General features: G+C 41.7%; 1 pseudogene; it reads left to right on the plus strand.

The window, feature by feature from the left end:
* LOC115152697 (myocardin-related transcription factor A-like) overlaps positions 1-18,508 on the plus strand; it is a 70,806-nt pseudogene that overhangs the window by 8,721 nt on the left and 43,577 nt on the right.

An 18,508-nucleotide genomic window follows, 5' to 3' on the forward strand; every position in this document is an offset into this window, starting at 1 on the left:
ATATGCCATGCCGCAGATCCATCCTACTAGTCAGACATAGAGAACTGATACTGTATACTGGTTGTTGGGGTGGGATTGAGGGTGGCTTTTGATAATTTTACTGGATTCCTTATGTCTTATTCTTAGGAAGAATTATAGTCCAAATCAGATGTTGTGTACTATATTTATTTAATATTATATGAATCCTATAAATTAAAATGGCCAATTTTGGCACCATAAATTATCTTCATTTCTCAGATTAAATAATTGAACAAAATGTTTAAGGAATCCTAATCTTATCTGTTTCTAACTACAACTATTTTGGCAAAATTTGAGATGGGGGGTGTAAATCCTCTCTTGTGCTTTTTGAGGTCCAACGACCCTAAAGGGCAGGTATTCCCAAACTACACGCAATGCCGTCGGGGATACGCCAAATAAAAATGTGATTCACCTTGACATTTTCTAACAGCCCATTTATATTTTTGTTCGGGGCTATACATTTGGGTAAGGTTTTTACCAGCATTACTACACCTGCACCTGTCGACGACACAAGTTGATCTGCTTCCATAAGCACATCCCAATGCTGGCATCAGTAATTCTACATTTGTTGTTAGCCCAGCTAGCATGGACACTGACAGTTGTGAATCTGATGCAGCCGAAGAGCCACTTCCCCCTTACCCGGGAAAGCACCGAACAACAGACAGAGACGTTGGACCATCGAAGAGGCGCAAATATGATGAGAACTACATTGATTTGTGGTTCACTTACATTGGGAGTAGTGCCTTATCTCGCAACTCGATGAAACCTTCACTCTTGCGCAGATATTTAGAAACAAAACATGCCAATTTGAAAAATAAGCCACGGGATATTTTTGAGCGAGAATTAAGACGACTTTTCAAGTATTAAGACATGTATATAAGCAACGGATACCATTAATAAGAAGGGGCTAGAAGCGTCTTACATGGTGAGCTACCGAGTGGCTAGGACAGGCAAGCCCCATACTACTGTGCAGGACTTAATTCTTCCTGCTGCCGCGGATATGGCTGGGACAATGCTGGGGGAAAATGCCCATAATCTATACAGACAATTTCTTCATCAACCACACTGTTTCACTTTGCATACATGCCAGTGAATTCTATGCGTTACAGCTGGATGAGTCAACAGACGTGGCCTGGCACATGTCTGTTACGTTTATGGGGGGTCAATTAAGGAAGACATCTTCTTCTGGAAACCAGGACAACAGGAGAGGATATTTTTAAAGTACTGGACAGCTTTGTGACATCAAATGGACTTTAGTGGTCAAGATGTGTTGGTATCTGTACTGATGGCGCAAAAGCCATGAAAGCGCATGCAAGCAGTTGCTCCCGACACCACTTGGGTACACTGCAGCATCCACCGAGAGGCTTTTGCTGCCAAGAGAATGCCTGACAGCTTGAAAGACGTTTTGGACACTACAGTGAAAATGACTAACTTTGTTAAAGCAAGGCCCCTGAACTCATGTATTTTCTGTACTATACAATGATATGGGCAGCAACCATGTAACGCTTTTACAACATACAGAAGTGCGCTGGTTATCAAGGGGCAAAGTATTGATAGTTTTTTTTAAATTGAGAGACGAGCTTAATGTTTTCTTAACTTGTCTGACTGCTTGCATGATGACGAGTTTCTCACACGACTGGCCTATCTGGGTGATATTTTTTCTCGCCTGAATGATCTGAATCTAGGATTACAGGGACTCTCCACAACTATATTCAATGCGCGGGACAAAATTGAGGCTATGATTAAGAAGTTAGAGCTCTTCTCTGTCTGCATTAACAAGGGCAACAAACAGGTCTTTACATCATTGTATGATTTTTTTTGTGTGTAAATGAACTCCAGCTTACGGACAATGTCAAATGTGATATAGCGAAGCACCTGAGTGTGTTGGGTGCGCAATTACGCAGGTACTTTCCTAAAACGGATGACACAAACAACTGGATTCGTTAACCCTTTCATGCCCTGCCTCCAGTACACTTACCGATATTTGAACAAGAGAGCCTCATCGAAATTGCAACAAGCAGTTCTGTGAAAATGTTATTTAATCAGATGCCACTGCCAGATTTCTGGATCCTGCCTTTGCAAATCTCGCTGTTAAGACACCGATGTTCTTTGCAACCACGTACCTATGTGAGAGTGGATTCTCAGCCCTCACTGGCATGAAAACTAAATACAGGCACAGACTGTGTGTGGATAAGGATTAAGAATGAGACTCTCCAATACAACCCAACATTGCAGAGTTATGTGCGTCCTTTCAAGCACACCCTTCTCATTCATCTGTGGTGAGGTATTCACAATTTTCGATGAACAAATAATATATGTAAGATGGTTAAATAAAGAACAAAATTATTATTAATATTTGTGCCCTGGTCCTATAAGAGCTCATTGTAACTTTCCACAAACCGGGTTGTGACAAACTCACACTCATTCTTATGCTTTGTGTGTGTGTGGCAGGCTTACAATGATGTAAAAAAATATATATATTTGAGAGTGCGCTGTCCCTGGTGCTGGAGGGGGTAAGCAGCTGGAGGTTGAATGTTTGAAGGGGTACGGGACTATAAAAATTTTGGGAACCACTGCAATAGGGGAACGACCCTATATGGTAAAGACTGCGCTGAAGTCAACCATAACTTCAACAAGTGTCAGAGGTCAATAGAAACGCAAGATGCTAATTCCTCATGATGGTTGACTTTATAATCCTTAGCCTGCAGCCATGCATTCTTAAGTTGGGTGTTCTTTCTGTGTCTGAGAGTTCCATAATTGCACAAGTGTTCTGGTTACTACCTCTCAGCCCTGAGCAACAGATAGATGTAGTCTACTCTCCTATCTACCCTAACCCTCCGCCATAGTCTTTACAGATCTGGTCATGAAGTCGCTCTGGATAAGAGCGTCTGCTAAATGTAAATGTAAAAAATTATGGGGAGGGTGGGCAAAATTGGTCTTGGACAGCCAAAGATTTTATTCCTACCCCAGGTCAAATACACACCTCATAAAACTAAGTGGTCTAAATGTAAATCCAATATCAAGCTAAACGATATCATAACCACCATCGATAAAAGACAGTACTGTGCAGCTGTCTTCATCAACCTGGCCAAGGCTTTCGACTCTGTCAATCACCGTATCCTTATCGGCAGACTCAACAGCCTTGGTTTCTCAAATGACTGCCTCGCCTGGTTCACCAACTACATCTCAGACAGAGTTCAGTGTGTCAAATCGGAGGGCCTGTTGTCCGGACCTCTGGCAGTCTCTATGGGGTACCACAGGGTTCAATTCTCGGGCCAACTCTTTTCTCTGTATATATCAATGATGTCGCTCTTGCTGCGGGTGATTCTCTGATCCACCTCTATGCAGACGACACCATTCTGTATACATTTGGCACTTCTTTGGACACTGTGTTAACAAACCTCCAGACAAGCTTCAACACCATACAACACTCATTCTGTGGCCTCCAACTGCTCTTAAATGCTAGTAAAACGAAATGCATGCTTTTCAACCGATCGCTGCCCGCACCCGCCCGCTTGACAAGCATCACTACTCTGGACAGCTCTGACTTAGAAAATGTGGACAACTACAAATACCTAGGTGTCTGGCTAAACTGTAAACTCTCCTTCCAGACTCATATTAAACATCTCCAATCCAAAATTAAATCTAGAATCAGCTTCCTATTTCTGAACAAAGCCTCCTTCACTCATGCTGCCAAACATACCCTCGTAAGACTGACTATCCTACTGATCCTCGACTTCAGTGACGTCATTTACAAAATAGCCTCCAACACTCTCCTCAGACTGCATCCAATTTGCTATCACAGTGCCATCCATTTTGTCACCAAAGCCCCATATACCACCCACCACTGTGACCTGTATGCTTTCGTTGGCTGGCCCTTGCTACATATTCGTTGCCAGACCCACTGGCTCCAGGTCATCTACAAGTCTCTGCTAGGTAAAGCCCCGCCTTATCTCAGCTCACTGGTCACCATAGCAACACCAACCCGTAGCACGCGCTCCAGCAGGTATATCTCACTGGTCATCCCCAAAGCCAACACCTACTTTGGCCGCCTTTCCTTCCAGTTCTCTGCTTCCAATGATTGGAACAAATTGCAAAAATCGCTGAAGTTGGAGACATATCTCCCTCACTAACTTTAAGCATCAGCTATCTGAACAGCTTACCGATCGCTGCAGCTGTACACAGCCCTTCTGTAAATAGCCCATCCAATCTACCTACCTCATCCCATATTGTTTTTATTTACTTTTTTGCTCTTTTGCACACCAGTATTTCTACTTGCATATCATGATCTGCACATCTATCACTCCAGTGTTAATTTGCTAAGTTGTAATTACTTCGCTACTATTGCAAATTTATTTCCTTACCACCTCACGCCATTTGCACACACTGTATATAGACTTTTTCTATTCTGTTATTGACTGTTCGTTTGTTTTTTCCACGTGTAACTGTTGTTTTTTGTCGCACTGCTTTGCTTTATCTTGGCCAGGTCGCAGTTGTAAATGAGAACTTGTTCTCAACTGGCCTACCTGGTTAAATAAAGGTGAAAAAAAAGCTGATAAGCTAAATCAAGTGTTTTAGTGACGGGGTGGAACAAAAGCCTGGATACCTTGCAGTTTCTTGGACCAGAGTTCCCCACCTCGTTGAAATGATCTTTTCTGCGTAGGACCATTTTCAAACCTAACCAACCTCCATTTTTTTTTTTTTATATCTCACAGGTCTCTCTGTCACCCTGGCAACGCTGGAGCCACAGGATGGGACGGAGCCAAATACCGGAATCATGGTTGTTGCTGTAGCACCCGGCTCCGCACCTAGCCCGTGGAGCGAAGCAGTGACTAATGAGCTTCAGGAGATGACTCTGCAGCCCGCCTCCAACGACATGCCTGTGCGGGACAGGAAGAATGGTGAGTTGGTGTCCCAGGGAACACGTTCCCTATTCCCCTATAAATTTCTCTTCTTTCATCAACTTTTAGACATACCGTATCAAGCATACCATCAAATAAATTCAGAACTTATTCCATAATTTTCCTTAGTTCACTGTCCTATGTGTTACACCCTATGCAATGCACTGCCTTCTGTTTAAATTTCCATTAATTACATTTCCATTTAGAGGTGGGGGAAAGAAAATATCACTTTTCAATGTAAACACACCAGTACATTTGCATATGTAAAAGGAACAGATTACATACAGGTAATCTTAATAGGGCTTTGTGCCATTACTAGCCTCCATAACAGCTTTAATGCGCCTTGGAATAGATTCTACAAGTGTCTGGAACTCTATTGGAGGGATGCGACACCATTCATCCATGAGAAATTACATAAATTGGTGTTTTGTGGTGGTGGAAAATGATGTCAGGCGCCACTCCAGATTCTCCCATAAGTGTTCAATCAGGTTGAGATTTGGTGACTGAGACACACACACCCTTGAAACCCCCTATGTACCTTTGAGACCCCTCTTTCAAAGTCACTGAGATCTCTTCTAGCCATGGTAGCCATAATAATGGGCAACTGGGCATTTTTCTACATGACCCTAAGCATGATGGGATGTTAATTGCTTAATTCCTGAACCACACCTGTATGGATGCACCTGCTTTCAGTATACGTTGTGACCCTCATTTACTCAAGTGTTTTTACTTTGTTTTGGCAGTTACCTGTAAGTGTTGAGGTGGGGAAAAAACTGTGTTTTCATGAAAAGCAGAAGTTCAGTATGAGGTGTTTCTGTACAGCTCTCCCAGCCATGTACCAGTGGACAGCTTACATCTCCACAGGAGAGGGTTTAGAGAGATTGAGATTAGCTGGTCAGATGAGGATGAAGGAGATGGAGGGTATGAATGATGTCATAGGGCAGTAGGGAGTAAAGGATCATTGCTGATACTGAGACTGGTAGTGTTCATGATGATGGAGTTGCTGTATTGATTCGTTATCTGCTATTGCTGTTATTGTGACTAGGTCCCTAGATTGTATCTCATTGAGACAGCTAATTGTAAGGGGAGTGAAATGGTCTAAGTTACAATAAGTTTGCTTAACAAGATTTGCTTAACCTGTTGGGGCTAGGGGGCAGTATTTGCACGGCCGGATAAAAAACACGTACCCGATTTAAACTGGTTACTACTCTTGCCCAGAAACGAGAATATGCATATAATTAGTCGATTTGGATAGAAAACACTAAAGTTTCTAAAACTGTTTGAATGGTGTCTGTGAGTATAACAGAACTCATATGGCAGGCCAAAACCTGAGAAGATTCCATACAGGAAGTGCCCTGTCTGACAATTTGTTGTCCTTCTGTTGCATCTCTAATGAAAATACAGCATCTCTGCTGTAACGTGACATTTTCTAAGGCTTCCATTGGCTCTCAGAAGGCGCCAGAAAGTGTCTGCTGTCTCTGGGCGAAGAACAGCAGGAGAATTTGTGAGTGGTCAGCCTGGGGACAGTGACACTGGAGATGCGCGTTCATGAGAATTCTCCATTTTTTTCTTTCAGTCTTTGAATGAATACAACGTCGGCCAGTTGGAATATTATGGCTATTTTACGTGAAAAATTGCATAAATTGATTTTAAACAGCGTTTGACATGCTTCGAAGTACGGTAATGGAATATTTTGACATTTTTTGTCACAAAATGCGCTCGCGCATCACCTTTCGGATAGTGACCTGAACGCACGAACAAAACGGAGCTATTTGAATATAACTATGGATTATTTGGAATCAAAACAACATTTGTTGTTGAAGTCCTGGGAGTGCATTCTGACGAAGAACAGCAAAGGTAATCACATTTTTCTAATAGTAATTCTGAGTTTGGTGAGCCCCAAACTTGGTGGGTGTCAAATTAGCTAGCCTGTGATGGCCGAGCTATCTACTCAGAATATTGCAAAATGTGATTTCGCCGAAAAGCTATTTTAAAATCTGACACCGCGATTGCATAAAGGAGTTCTGTATCTATAATTCTTAAAATAATTGTTATGTTTTTTGTGAACGTTAATCATGAGTAATTTAGTAAATTCACCGGAAGTTTGCGGTGGGTATGCTAGTTCTGAACATCACATGCTAATGTAAAAAGCTGTTTTTTGATATAAATATGAACTTGATTGAACAAAACATGCATGTATTGTATAACATAATGTCCTAGGAGTGTCATCTGATGAAGATCATCAAAGGTTAGTGCTGCATTTAGCTGTGGTTTTGGTTTTTGTGACATATATGCTTGCTTTGAAAATGGCTGTGTGATAATTTTTTGGCAAGGTGTAAAGAAGGCTGTAAAGTCTTTTTGAAATCGGACAATGTGGTTAGATTAACGAGAGTCTTGTCTTTAAAATGGTGTAAAATAGTCATATGTTTGAGAAATTGAAGTTATAGCATTTTTGAGGTATTTGTATTTCGCGCCACGCGATTTCACTGGCTGTTGACTAGGTCCCACCTCGCCCAGACAGGTTAAGAACCAGATGGGAGTCTCAGTGAAGGCCAGGATGGATAGACCCTCCCTGCAAAGTGAATTACAATGCTAGAAGTTTGAGGTTTAGAGTTTACCCCCCCAGCCCTAGGGCACCACTCCCCGTTTTAAGCAATCCCTACCTGGGCTAATAACTCTTCATACAGGGCATGCTGGCTGGCTGCTAGTTGCAGACATGTTGTAGCAGGACCTTCCCAGTCTCTTATTTGACAACATAGTGGAAGAGAGACGGAGGAATGTTAGCAAGGCTATCAGTCCATTACATCGATCTAGTATACCATCTTATTTCTCTCTGAACGGCAGCTTTGACCCACCACATCAATGAAACCCTATTTACTCTATGGGATGCACCCTCCTATCTAGTCTATGACAATCTAGATGCCCTGTGCACGGCAGCTATGAGCTTGGTGCTCTCTCTCTTCCAAGTAGCGTTATGCAATCCTATCATTCCACGTGTAAAACCAAGCTCATGCTCTTTAGGTCACGAAATGTTGACCCTCAGGACCTGCATATTTGCGCTATAAATTGAGCCCAAATTGAGCTTGTTTCTCAATATAAGTACCTTTTCGTGTCTGGATTGAAGACAAGTTATCCTTCGTAACGCATATAGAAAATCTGACTAAGAAGCTAAGATCCAAGATTATTTTTATTTTTTTATATAGAAATGAATCATGCCTCAGTATTGAAAATAGGTGAAAGATTGTTCAAACAACGCTTCTCCCTGTATTGAATTTTGGTGATATTGTTTACATGCATGCGGCAACCTCTGTTTTGAAACCATTGGACGCAGTCTACCATTCAGCAATACGTTTTATCACGGGACAATTTTAGGACTGATCATTGTAGTCTGTATAAAAATGTGGGATGTACCTCTGTCTTTAAGAAGAGAGCTGCTTTCTCTATGCATTTACAATCAATCTTACAGAAACTCCCTTCATATGTAACTTCATTAATGAAGTTAAGAATCATAAGTTACCAAACCCGTTCTCATGAATGGATAACACTAGAGATCCCTCCAGTCTCCACAGATCTGGGAATATCTTCATTTAGTTTTTTTGCCCCTAATTTGTGGAACAGAGTTCACTGCAGTTACATGTGCTGGTGCCACTCAGGCAGTTTAAATGATTGATTGAGGACCTCTATGTAGTTGAATGTAATTGCTATTGTTATTGTGTGCTGAAATACATTGTTCTATACACATATATAGTACCAGTCAAAAGTTTGGACACACCTACTCATTTAAGGGGTTTTCTTTATTTTATGATGTTCTACGTTGTAGAATAATGGTGAAGACATCAACACAATGAAATAACAATATGGAATCATGTAGTAACCAAAAAAGTGTTAAACAAATCAAAATATATTTGAGATTCTTCAAGGTAGCCACCCTTTGCCTTGATGACAGCTTTGCACGCTCTTTTGACTGGGACTGTATGTGTGTTTTATTATTCAGTTTTTATTGTAATGTATACAGGGCTCTCTTGTAAAATAGATTTTTAATCTCAGTGTGACTCCGTTTAAATAAAGTAGAAATAAAAAACGTAGTACCTTGCTTTATAGAGGAGAGGAGGGCTGAGGAAGATTTATTGTTGTAAATATTTACGTTTTCATGTCAGGGTTTTGTGTGGGCTCAGCACTCGGCACACTGTGTGTGTGTGTGTGTGGGCCTAGACGTCAGAAACAAAGGAGGAAAGACTGAAAGAAAAGAGCAAATGTTGCTTTACTTCAGCACTTTTTGATAGTATGGCCCTGAAGGAGAAAGGTGATAGCAATGTTTTCTGCTCGTGTTAGGGGCTTTGTTTAGAACGGTGTTTTTCCTTTTACTTTAATAACGGCTTTTACTGTTAGGAGAAAATGCAACCTTTTGTTGACTGGTTAAGGAGGGTCAGTTAGTTGGCAGCAAAATGGACCAAAATATGCATCACTATTTCTAATGTACTAGAACTTGGTGGAGAGCGTGGGAGAACCGGGTGTAATAGCGGCGAGTGGGGGAGAACAGGGTGTAGTAACAGTGGGGGAGAACAGGGTGTAGTAACAGAGTGGGGGAGAACCGGGTGTAATAACGGAGAGTGGGGGAGAACCGGGTGTAATAACGGAGAGTAGGGGAGAACAGGGTGCAGTAACGGAGAGTAGGGGAGAACAGGGTGTAGTAACGGAGAGTAGGGGAGAACAGGGTGTAGTAACGGAGAGTAGGGGAGAACAGGGTGTAGTAACGGAGAGTAGGGGAGAACAGGGTGTAGTAACGGAGAGTAGGGGAGAACAGGGTGTAGTAACGGAGAGTAGGGGAGAACAGGGTGTAGTAACGGAGAGTAGGGGAGAACAGGGTGTAGTAACGGAGAGTAGGGGAGAACAGGGTGTAGTAACAAAGTGGGGGAGAACCGGGTGTAATAACGGCGAGTGGGGGAGAACCGGGTGTAATAACGGCGAGTGGGGGAGAACCGGGTGTAATAACGGCGAGTGGGGGAGAACCGGGTGTAATAACGGCGGGTGGGGGAGAACAGGGTGTAATAACGGAGAGTGGGGATGGTCCATTGTTTGATTGGTCTAAATGTCTAACCTTATTTTTCCAGATAGACAGAATATATTTGAATAAAATCAACTACATATGCATTGAGCTTGTCTGATGCTTTAAGCACACCATTTGATGAAATAATTAAGACAAACAAAGGATGGAAAAGCCCGATGGTCACCCATGACAGCGAGTGCCTGTGAGACTGGCGAACGTTGTCTCGCTCTCCTCCCTACTGCAGCGAAAAGGCACCACAGCACAGCAAGTGTTTATTGCGCTGTCCGTGCTGAAGCAGCAACATAATTTCAGCCATTTAGTTTCTTGTTTCTGACTGAAAAAATCTATTCCCTCAACCCTTGCTCTCTTTATGTGAAACATGTAAGCATCGCATACATGTGACAATAGGGCCTGACCTATAGCCTATCACAATCACATCAATAAATTGGTTATGTACAAACTCCGAACATAGTAACATGTGACAGCAAAACGGATGTGGAGGACGTGAAAAAGAAACTTGGAATGGGTGAATGTTTACTGGTTGCTCAGGAGGGAAAGGGTTGTGTGAGAAGGGTTGCGTGAGTGTGCCAAACAGTTACTGTAGATTACAATATTATAATTTTTTCTGGCGGTTTCGAACAGTGTAAACAACACTAAATAAGTGTAGTCTGTTCTCTATCTATCTATCTATCTATCTATCTATCTATCTATCTATCTATCTATCTATCTATCTATCTATCTATCTATCTATCTATCTTTTCCTCTCACGTCACCCCGCTCCTCCGCACACTCCTCTGGCTTCCAGTTGAAGCTCGCATCTGCTACAAGACCATGGTGCTTGCCTACGGAGCTGTGAGGGGAACGGCACCTCCGTACCTTCAGGCCCTACACCCAAACAAGGGCACTGCGTTCATCCACCTCTGGCCTGCTGGCCCCCCTACCTCTGCGGAAGCACAGTTCCCGCTCAGCCCAGTCAAAACTGTTCGCTGCCCTGGCACCCCAATGGTGGAACAAGCTCCCTCACGACAGCAGTCAATCACCACCTTCCGTAGACACCTGAAACCCCACCTCTTTAAGGAATACCTGGGATAGGATAAAGTAATCCTTCTAACCCCCCCCCCCCCAAAAAAAAGATATAGATGTACTATTGTAAAGTAGTTGTTCCACTGGATATCATAAGGTGAATGCACCAATTTGTAAGTCGCTCTGGATAAGAGCGTCTGCTAAATGACGTAAATGTAATGTAAAATGTAAATGAGAACTTGTTCTCAACTGGCCTACCTGGTTAAATAAAGGTGAAAAAATAAATAATAATTGTTCTCAATCTAAATATGGTGGTAAACTTTGCTAATAGGCGCGAATCAGACAGGTGTCTTGTGCAACATAAAAATGTGACTGCTCGTCTAAAGAAATCTCGGTCGACCAATAGCCTGACTACCAGTCGACTAAATGGGGTCAGCCCTAATGGAGAGAGTGGGAGAATCGGGGTGTAATAATGCCTTTTGAGATCATTTAGAACTTGGAGACGTAGGTGGTTTGAAAGAATGGGAGGCTAGGAGGAGGAGTGGGGAATGAAAAGGAGTCATCCAAAATATGCAGAATTACATAACTCTGTAGAATAGAGGGAAGGAAAGAGAGGGAGAGAGGAAAACAGCTAGAGACTGGAGGGGAGAAGTGTTAATGCTTGAGAGGCCAAAAGGGGACCTGTGATGAAGATTAGATTTGCAAGCACCAGTGTTTTCCCTTGTTTTCTGCCTGAGCAACAACAGCATTGAGTCACGTTCTGCCTGCAGCCTGCCTTTTTAAAGAAAAAAAAGTAGGAGTCGCCCCAGAGAGGTGAAGAACTCAGGGCTGGACTTGGATTGAATCCAAGGAGCAATAAGAAAGAAAATCTTACTGCCTCACACACAGGCCTACACACACCCTTTCTGTCAGGGCGTCCACACACTCGCAGACAGGCACAGCAGGCTAGGGTTGGGTGCAGCCAGTGTTTAGAAGACGTGGGGTGTACTCACACACACACAAACACGCTGTGTTTGTGGATCTTGTGGAGAAATCCTGCTACAGAGAAGGGCGGCATCAAACTTTCTTGTTCTTGGAAACGCGACTCTGCCGGCAGCCTCTCTTTCCTGATGTTCTCTTTGGAGTATGGATCGCTAAAATTTAGGGGAGGTTGTACTTAATCCTTCTAGTGAAGAGGGACATGGCTATACAGTCAGGTAAAGATCTCTCTCTTTGCTGAGTATTTGTTTATATCAGCTTTTTGTTGTGGGTGTTGTCAGTGTGCGTGCGTGTGTGTGTGCGTGTCATAGCGGCAGTTTAACTTTAACCGAGTGTTATATGTTAATGGCCAGGCCCTCCATTGTGTGAAGTATTTATTCCTCTGTCACAGCTTCCTGTTAAAGTTTCACAGCCGCTCTGTAGGCCAATTGAAAATAACTGTAATCATACTGAATCACTGCCGTAGCCAGACAGCATTATTTTGGTTTTACACTATCATTTGACACGAATATAAAATGACAACATGTATTTCCATTTGGATTTCCATCACATTTATTTCTGCTTCTGTGGGAACGGTGACTAAATAAATTAATGAATGCAATTCTGGCATGTGTGCCTGTATGCTCTGGTGTTTTCTGTGGTAATGTAACCTGACAACTATCCTACCTGGTTGAAAGTAGAAAGATCACGCTGTAAAAGAAGCCCAGATGTGGCAGGGGAGCCCGGAGCTGGGGTGACCTGGAGGGGCTTCCCCGCTAAGAGGGGGGGGGGGGGTGGGGTGAGCTGGGCTGGGATGGATGGACATATGGAGGGTGGGTGGGCAAGTCAGTGGGGATGATGGATTTGACTGTTCTCTCTGAGACGACAGCACTTCATTGAAAGCAGCTGGCCAGGCTATGACTGTCCACTCCTGCAGGATAGATCTGGGACACTGATCCATGTCCCAGCTTTTCTGATTGTTGTGAAATTTGGGTTGGGACTGCAGAGCACAGATGAGCTAGACCTGCAACCCCCAGAGAGGTTGTCTGACTGGCTGGCTCCTGGGTATTGTGGAGCCCAGCCCAGCTCAGGGTTTGTCATGTTAAGTATGCTAGCTCCAGGGTTGTTTAGGGTGTGATTGACTGGGACTGTCTGGCCAGTCTGGCAGGTCATCAGTCTTGTCCTGTCTGTCTGTCTCACACCTGGCAACAGAGCAAGGTGGGGTATGTTAACGCGTGACTAAAGGTGTGGCTCAGGGGTCTAAACTACTAGAGCCTGGAGAGAATGGGGGGAATAGTCAACGGGTTCTTTCAGAAAATATTCTGTCCATTTAACACGTCTTGTCCCCGTGCAGTGCAAGCCTAGGGATTTTTCCTGGTTAGAGGAACAACATTTATTTGGGGATATCAATTCTTATAGCCCGCCTGCGGTTAGAACATTCCATTAATGTCATCCATGTGAAAAGGGACGTTGTCATTTGTAGGCTTCAGGCTACATAATTACATAAATGTACACAAAAACACACGTTGTATGGAAACTTGGAAAGTACCCTTGAGATGTCCCTCTCCCACATTCTGTCCCCTCTCTCGTTGCTCTCCGTGTGGGTACGGTGTGATCGGAGGCAGCCTGGAGGCTGTGAAGATTTCTAGCAGCAGTGGTAGGCTGTGGAGGAGCTGTGTGGTTGAGTTTATGTAATGGGGAGGGAAGAGTGCCAGCAGCCTGGCAGGGATAGGAGGAGAAGAGGGGATGAAACAAAGAGAGGAGAGCAGGAAAGGGTTGAGGAAGAGGTCCTAGAGGGGTCTCGGCTTAGCTAATGCAGGTGAAACACGCCGCTGTCTCTGTCATCCATAGATTTTCCGCAGATTTAAGTCAAAACTGTAACTAGGCCACTCGGGAACATGCAATGTCTTCTTAGTAAACAATTCCAGTGTAGATTTTGCCTTTTGTTTTAGGTTGTTGACCTGCTGAAAGGTGAATCTGTCTCCCAGTGTCTGTCGGAAAGCAGACTGAACCAGGTTTTCCTTTAGGATTTTGCCTGTACTTAGCGCTATTCCGTTTATTTGTATCTTAAAAAACTCCCTAGTCCTTGCCAATGACAAGCATACCCATAACATGATGCAGCCACCACCATGCTTGAAAATATAAAGAGTGGTACTCCGTGTTGTGTTGGATTTGCCCCAAACATAATGCTTTTTATTCAGGACATAAAGTTAATTTCTTTGGGGGGTACGACGCTACAATCTTGGCACACGGATATACGTCATCAGATATGTCATCAGAGTGCAACAGAACATTGTACTGTCTACACTCTGTTTGTTGTTTATATTAAAACATTTTAATTAAATCGAATTTAATCAGAACTAAAGTTTTGTTGCTAAGGATCCCACGATGCGGTTAACCTTTACGGCTGGGACTGCAAGCTTGTGTTTCTTAATTTTTTTTTGCGTTGATTCCGCGAGTGCAAGCTGGCTGTACTACAGACAACTGTCGTCGTCGTGGGAAAGACTCATTGTTATCTTTTCGTAAAACAACTGCGAGCAGTAAAGAGCCAACCTGGATACTAAGGAGATCCTGAGGGAAATCGACGAGGACCAACAGCTTTACGCTATGGAGGAACAACATACTCCATCATGGAAAGATCCGACTACCTCACAAAATAACTTTAACCCGACGAAAAAAAGAAAAACAGATTCATCTACAGACACGGGTGATTTACTTACCGTTGAAGTAGAGGCTAGTGCTCTGGCTGGAATCCATGCAACACTGGAAAAATTGTGTTAGGAGGTAGCAGGGCTGAGGGGGAGTTTGGAGTTTAGCCAGAGTGAAATTCTCACGCTCCAAGGAGAAAACAAGGCACTCACAGCCAAGGTAAAAATCCACGATTCCAACATGGATTGTCAACTCAGGGAAAACAGGGTGATGGAGTCGCTACTAGACATACAAAGTCGTAGCATGCGTGAAAATCTTTTTTTTTCTCTGAAATTCCTAAGGACGCTCCAATAATCCAGAGGGCGCGATCAGAGAATTCATGCAATCCGCCTTGAAACTTCCTATAGAGATTAAACAAGGTGGCTTTCCACCCGAGTACACAGACTTGGAGGGACAAGAGCAAGGGTCCCCGACCGATCATCGCAAAATTTGAACACTACCAACAAAAGGAGCTGATCAAAAGCAGGGGAAGGGAGCTAAAAGGGACCAAATTCGGTCTCAATTACCAATTTCCAAGGGAGAGAAACGAACGTCGTAAGAGACTGTATCCGGTACAAAGGCAAGAAAGGGAGAAGGGTAAGCGTGCCTTTCTCATTGTAGACAAGCTCTTTATAGATGGACATCTATTCCGAGACAGCTCCATAACACTATGACTGTACTATATTCTACAGGGACTTCAGGTTACGAAAAAAAGAAAGTATGGGAACTGTAAAAATATCCAAACACTATGAAGTGGATATGAACACGCACGTACTCAATTACATGCTCGCTTACACATACGGACTTACACACACCTGATCTCGCTCTCTTCTCTTTCTCTTTTCTCTTCTCTCCCCGTCTCTGTTGTCGAACTGTTTTATAATTTAATGTGTTTATTCTTTATCTTTTTTATGTATTTGTCTACAACCTTATATATGTTTACAACAAGCAAGGGGAAGATATCAGAATAGGGGCATTGGGGAATAATAACATATTGTACGGAATACATTTGTACTGTAGTGAAGCAGTCTCTAGAGTAATGCAATGTAATTCTTGTAATTCTTGATCATGTGAAACATCAATTGCTATTGAAATGCTGGGATGTGTTTTTCAATGATGTTAAAGGTAATTATGATGCAACTATGATGGTGATACGATATGGATTACAGTTATCATCATGAATATTAAGGCTATACACTACATGTTACACACAGACACTCAACCATGGAGTTGTTATTTATTTGGACATCACACGTTATAGACATACTCTTATACAGACATTGTACACACTCTCACTAAATCACATCCAAAGTCAAACATATCAACCTAATCAGATTTACTACACACATATCTTGTCTCAATTTTCTAACATCTGTGGCATTGGCTCACAGGCAAACAGGCAAGGGAATAAAGCAAATATTGCTAGAACCTATTTCTTGAATTCTAAATATCAGACATTTGAAAGCTCTGATTTTGACCGTCATAATACCTCTGATGGCAGTAACTTTACAAGCACTAATTATGGTCAATTTATACTGAATAGTATCTAGTTATTGGAAGGGGTGAAATAAGTATAGCCAGTTATAATTGTAACGGTTTAGTAGATTATAAAAAAAGATCAGTCTTTACATGGCTAAAAGAAAAGGAATATAACATATACTCTTTACAGGAAACTCACTCTACATCCTTTAGATGAAGTTGCATGGAAAAAGGAATGGGGTGGTGACATTTTCTCTCATGGACAAAGGATCTCAAAAGGTGTGATATTAATTAACAAAAATGTTGATTTGAATGTGCATATAGTCAGGAATGATTCGCAAGGAAGGTGGATCTTTTTGAAAATGAAAGTGGACGAAAAAGAGATTTGGCTCATTAATCTATATGGTCCAAATCAGGATGATCCATACTTCTTCGACAACATTTATACCAATTTATTGAACTTACAGGCAACAAAAATCCAATCATTATGGTAGGAGACTATAATACAGTGTTACGTACCCCAATGGACCGTAAAGGTAATCACTCGACAAACTATCATCACCACGCCTTAAGGAAATCACAAATATTATGGACACGTTAGAAATAGTGGATATTTGGAGACTAAAAAAACCCTGACCTTGTGAGATATACACGGAGGAGACTTAATCAAGCTAGTCGTCTTGACTACTTTCTTGTCTCTTTCTCTCTTGCATCAAAGGTTCAAAAAGTTTTAATAGGAGACAGAATGCGATCGGATCATCATCCAATTGGCATTCACATAACTCTTATAGATTTTCCATGTGGATGGGGATATGGGAAATGTAATCAAAGTTTACTGGAGGATAACTTATTTTTAAATAAGACAAAATCGTTTAAAAAACAAATCCAGTATAATATAGGTTCAGCAAATCCCCTTATGGTTTCGGATACCTTTTAAATGTACTTTCAGAGGTCATTCAATTCAATATTCATCAATAAAAATAAAAATCTGGCTAAAGAGACAAGACTAACAAGGGAAATCCATGAACTAATAGTACAGGTAGATGGCAATAAAAATGATACTACAGAGATACAAAACAAGTTAGAGGAAAAACAAAAAGAACTTGAGGAACTTATTCAAGAACGATCTAATATAATCAATTACAAAAATAAAGCAAACTGGATGGAATATGGAGAAAAATGCATAAAATTCTGGAATGCTAACAAAAATTATTTTCAGAAACTCGTTACTGAAGACAGAGTCCTCTGATTCTCCAAATGATATTTTAAAAAAGGAGGCTAATTATTTTAGGTAGATGTTCTCTTTTCCATCTCATCCTCTCCCACTGAATGAAGATTACGGTAAGGAATTCTTTCCAAATAATATAAAAAAATTGGAAAATTAACAAATGTACAGAAAGATAAGTGCGATGGCCAAATTATAGAGAGATACCTTTTTGAGGCTATTAATTCCTTTTAATTCTGGAAAAACCCCAGGGCTTGATAGCATACCGGTAGCGGTTTATCAAGTATTTTTTGATATACTAAAAGCTCCATTGTTAGATTTGTTTTAACTACTCCTATAAAAATGGTAGTCTGTCAGGTTCTCAGCAGGAAGGTCTGTTTTCTCTATTATTATAACAAGACCCAGATGGCAAATATAAAGACCCAGTCTGTATAAAAAACTGAAGGCCCCTTACACTTCAATGTTGTGATGCGAAATGCATAGCACTCAGAATTAAAGGGGTTTTACCAGGTATTGTTCATCCTGATCAGCCTGGATTTTTTTCAATTTAGGTAATTATCTTATAAAATGTGTTTAAAATAATGTATAGCAACCCCAGGTGTAAAATAGTAAATAACGGCTACTTCTCAGAGTTTTGAATTGTCAAGAGTTAAACAAGGGTGTCCGCTGTCACCATATCTATTCGTTATAGCCATTGAAATGCTAGCTATTAAAATCTGATCCAATAACAACATTAGAGGATTAGAAATACAAGGCTTAAAAACAAAGCTGTCCATGTATGCCGATGACTCTGGTTTTATATTAAGTCCGCAAGCTAGATCCCTGTAATGTCTCATGGAAGATCTAGATCATTTTTCTGGACTAAAACCTGTGTACAATATTACATATTGGATTTAAAAAAAATACAACTTTTACGTTACCCTGCAGTTAACCTATGAAATGGGCTTATGGTGAAGTAGACATACTTGGTATTCATATCACAGAATATATAAATAAGCTCTCCACAATTAATTTCAATAGAAAACTTGTAACAATAGACAAGATCCTGCAACCATGGAGAGGTAAATACCTGTCTATTTATGGACAAATTGCCCTGATTAACTCCTTAGTCATATTTCAGTTTACTCACTTACTTATGGTGCTGCCTACTCCTGATGATTCGTTTTTCAA

This window comes from Salmo trutta, chromosome 18 (assembly GCF_901001165.1).
Source record: "Salmo trutta chromosome 18, fSalTru1.1, whole genome shotgun sequence".
Taxonomy (NCBI): Eukaryota; Metazoa; Chordata; class Actinopteri; order Salmoniformes; family Salmonidae; genus Salmo; species Salmo trutta.